Source organism: Tympanuchus pallidicinctus, unplaced genomic scaffold (assembly GCF_026119805.1).
Source record: "Tympanuchus pallidicinctus isolate F22 unplaced genomic scaffold, pur_lepc_1.0 scaffold2, whole genome shotgun sequence".
In the NCBI taxonomy this organism is placed as follows: domain Eukaryota; kingdom Metazoa; phylum Chordata; class Aves; order Galliformes; family Phasianidae; genus Tympanuchus; species Tympanuchus pallidicinctus.
Window position 1 is genome coordinate 5,657,782 of NW_026294721.1, and position 4,358 is coordinate 5,662,139.

Sequence of the window (4,358 nt, forward strand, 5' to 3'; positions counted from 1 at the left end):
TTTTTTTGTGTGTGTGTGTGTGTGTGTGTGTGTGTGTGTGTGTGTGTGTTACCTATTGGATATTAAGAAAAAATTTCATTTCAAAGTGAGTGGTAATGCATTGGAACAGGCTGACCAGGGAGTTGGTCACCATCCTTGGAGGTGTTCAAGAACTGTTGAAATGTGGCACTGAGGGACGGAGTTAGTGGGCATGGTGAGGATGGATTGGGGCTGAACTAGATGACCTTAGTGGCCTTAAAGATTCTGTGATTCTAGGACATGCATTCCCAGAAAGCATGTGCCTTTGAAAAAATTGTTTCCTGGAGGTCTTTCAAGATACTAAAGCTACGAAAGATGATACCTGAGAAATGAAAACAAGATGTGAAGACACCTTGTGAAACTCCGTTAACAGCTTCTTTACGAGCTCCTGCCCTGCTGGTCTGGACCCACAGAAAATAGATTTTCTTATGAATCACAACGTCTTATGAATCACAACAACACAAAAACAACTCCGAAAAATCCCCTTTCATTTATGCGGCTCCATTTTCATTATTTCCCATTGCAAAGGAAGCACAAGACTAAAACATCTGGTCCTGTCAATGGGCTTTCAGCCAAAGCTTAAACGTCTGCTGCTGAGCTGAAACAACAGCAGCCTAATCTCTGTATTGTCTTTAGCTTTTTCAAATTCTCATCTTTCTCAATGAGACAGTGGAAAGAAATCATCCCTCAGTGTTTTATTTCCAGGCGTAGCACATTAAGCTGCAACCACACACCAACAAAAGATACTTTCCTTCCAAAATCCTGCCACTTCCTAAATGCAATAAAGTTTCAGACGGTGGCATTCATTGGAGCTGAGCAACTCGTTTTTTCTCAGAAGATATTTTTTACCAAGGTCAGTTCAGCAGGAAGTGGTACCTTGTTTCTGAACAGCTGGGAAACACTCCTGGGGAATGTGGGAGAGCAGCAAGCAACAGAGGTCCTAGCAAAAATGAAGGAGTTTTGCATCCAATGTATGGATGAGATCCAGGCAGAAATACAGCTCAGAGCTGGTCTGAAATGGATTCTGACAATTGAGTGTCTACACAGTACCCAAACCAGGGAAGCCTTATAAATACATATAAGCTTACACTTCTGCAATGTCCCACTTGTCACTAGTGTGGAAAGTAATTGGTTTTGGCACCTCTAAGATCACACAGTCCATAATGGAATAGAAAAAAAACCAACGTACTTGTGCTCCTTGGGTACGTGGGTTGAGAGTTCTGTGCTTAATCTTGTAGAGAGCATGACGTGATTGAGAGCAACCTGTAGTAGTGAGAAATGACTTTTTCTTGTTAAAAATCCCAGCTCCCCAGCAGTTACACTAATACTGAAGTAATTGCCTTTAAGCTCTAGTGGCAGTTACTTTCCATGCCCTCTGAGTGTTGTAGCACCGAAAAGAACTTGTCTTGTTGCTTTAATGAGTGACATCCCTGTTTCAGCACTCTCTTTCAAAAAGCTATTACTGTTCCAGATGGTGGGAAGTAGTTAAGACAAATGTGCCACAGCACATGTGGTTATCTCCCCCTCAGACTCAGACAAGGCCTTCTGGGGTGAGTTTTCAGCAGACACATGAGGGAAAAGGAAAGGAAGCATATTCTCTTCTCCTCAGCTGGAAAACTAAGCTGAACACCTCCATACACTCAATGTAGCTCATCACAAAGCAGGCAAATAGCAGACAACCCATTCTGTTTTCATTTCCTACATATATATTTTTTTCCCTTACAGAATAGGAAGTACTATGAACAGGCCAAAAATGCATTAGTAGCTTCTTTGTTTGTCTTTGGACAACAATACCTAATAAGTTAAGCTTAGCCTATAGCAAGGCAGCCCCAGATGGCCAGGTCTGTTCTAAATAAGCCACTTTTATGAGGCCAGGATGTCTGAAAGAAACACACTTCATAAAAGGAGAAAATGTCCAAGCCAGAAAAAGTTCAGAAAAAGAAAATATCTCTTACAAAACTACTAGTGTTCAGGCTCTGTGTAAACACATCTATCAAAAACATACTTAGGTTCTGTTGGGATTTTTTTTTTTTCCTCCGAGCCTAGAAAGGCAATATTTTATTCAGATATTTATACATATGTTTCCATTCTTCCAAAAACGAAAAACCTCAAAGGTTGCCTTTACTGGATGTGGAAACATACTTGATAAAGAGATATTTGAGATATCCTTAGTGGTGGGATATGCATTTATTATTAATAAATTAGTTACTAAATTTATCTTTTTTCCAGAAAGAAAGGTCTCAAGGGTGTACTTACAAGCTTCCTGCTTCCAAGGGGGGAATGCATCCCCTTTTAATCCATGAAGACCTCCAACCTAGATACCATGGCTTTGTAACATGGTTATTTAATCCTTTTTTCTTGGTCTTTGGCTTTCAGAGAAATCCCAGTCTGTTCTGAAACTGTCCTTTAAAAGTCAAGAAAACAAGCAAACAAATAAAGTTTAAAGGTTTGTTGGCACCAGTGAGTAGCACACCCAGTGATAGACAAAGATACCTTTCTCAGTTGTTGCCAGACCTAAGGAAATAGACTGAAAATATTCATCTGTTCCAATTCTTAACTTGTTTCATGAGCAACAGAATAAGCAGTACCTGCTTCCCCACAGGTTTGGGTCTTGGAGTTGTTATCTCAAGAATCTAATAAGATGCAGAGTCTCGCTGCCACTTTTTCATGAGATTTTCCCCATAATCATCATAGAATCGTAGAATGGTTTGGGTCGGAAGGGACTTTTAAGATCAGTTAGTTCCAACCCCCTTGCTATAGGCAGGGACACCTCCCACTAGACGAGGTTGTTCACAGCCCTATCCAACTTGGTCTTAAGTGCTTCCAGGAAGGAAGCATCCACAACTTCTCTGAGCAACCTGTTCCAGGATCTCACCACCCTCACAGCAAATAATTTCTTTCTGGTATCTAAGTCTACCCCCTCCAGTTTAAAACCATTTTCACTCATCCTGTCGCTACATGCCCTTCTAAAAACATCCTTCCCCAGCTTTCCTGTAGGTACTGGAAGGTCACTTTAAGGTCTTCTTGGAGCCTTCTCTTTTCCACGATGAAGAGCCCCAGCTCTCTCAGACTGCCCCTGTAGGGGAAGTTCTCCAGCCCTCTGATCATCTTCGTGGATCTTCTCTGGACCACTCCAACAACTCAGTGTCCTTACGTTGAGAACCCCAGAACTGGACACAATACTCCAGGTGGGGTCTCATGAGAGCAGAGTAGAGGAATAGAATCACCTTGTTTGACCTGCTGGTCTCTCTTGATGTAACCCAGGATACAGCTGGCCTTCTAAGCTGCCAGTGCACATTTCCTGCACTTTCATCATGGCTGCTCTCAAGCCATTCTCTGCCCCAACTGCATTTCTGTTTGAGATTGCCCCAGGAAGAAAAAAAAAAAAAAAAGTTTCTCAAAATTTGTGATTCAGTGTGTGTTGTTGACAGGTAATAGCCTTAAGTTTGTCAAAGGGAGATGTTTAGGTTGGGTACTTGGAAACATTTCTGCTCAGAAAGGGTGGTGAGTTATTGGAACAGGATGCCCAGGGAGGTGGTGGAGTCACCATCCCTGAAGGTGTTCAAGAACCATAAAGATGTGGCTCTGAGGGACATGGTTAGTGGTTGCTTTGATTGTCAGACTAAATGGACTTAGTGGTCTTTTCCAAACAATAATTCCATGATTCAACTATTATCTTCATCTATAAAACAATGTCCTCAACTTTACTTATTTTCCTAATCAGCAAAAGTGGACCTCATATTTATCCATTACAGAATGTCCAAAGTTGAAGTGTGCTGTTTTAACAAGCATTTGCTTAATCAGTGTTTGTCAACAGACTCAGGTGTTATCAATCTGCGTCTGGCTTTAATTTTAGGAACCCTCTGCCTAAGTGCCATGAACTTCCCATATGACATAAAGGAAAAGTTAATTACTTAGTAACAGACATCACAGAAGCCAACAGTCTTAAGCAGGGGAACATCAGAATTAGCCACCAAAGCCTCTGAAATTGGTGCAAGACAGCCTCTTTCAAAGAGTAGATTCCTCTCCCTGTATTTGCACTATAAACCCCCTCCTGCAGTGAAGTAGTAAAACTCAGGTCAGCTCTCTGACATGTGGCAAGAAAGAGTCCAGGAGAAAACATCACGAAAACTAGATTTTTTCTTAAAACAGTTTCAGTGTTTCTTTCTGCTGTGAAGCTGTGTTCAGGTTTGCAGCTACCATACACCTTAGAAGTTACCAGAAGCAAGAAGCAAAACAAAACATTCCATTCTGAAAATAATTCCTCTGCTTAACCTGGAGCTAACGTTGTTTAAGCAGGGGTACAGCAGGAATGTTGCTGGGTTCTTCTTCCATGAGAA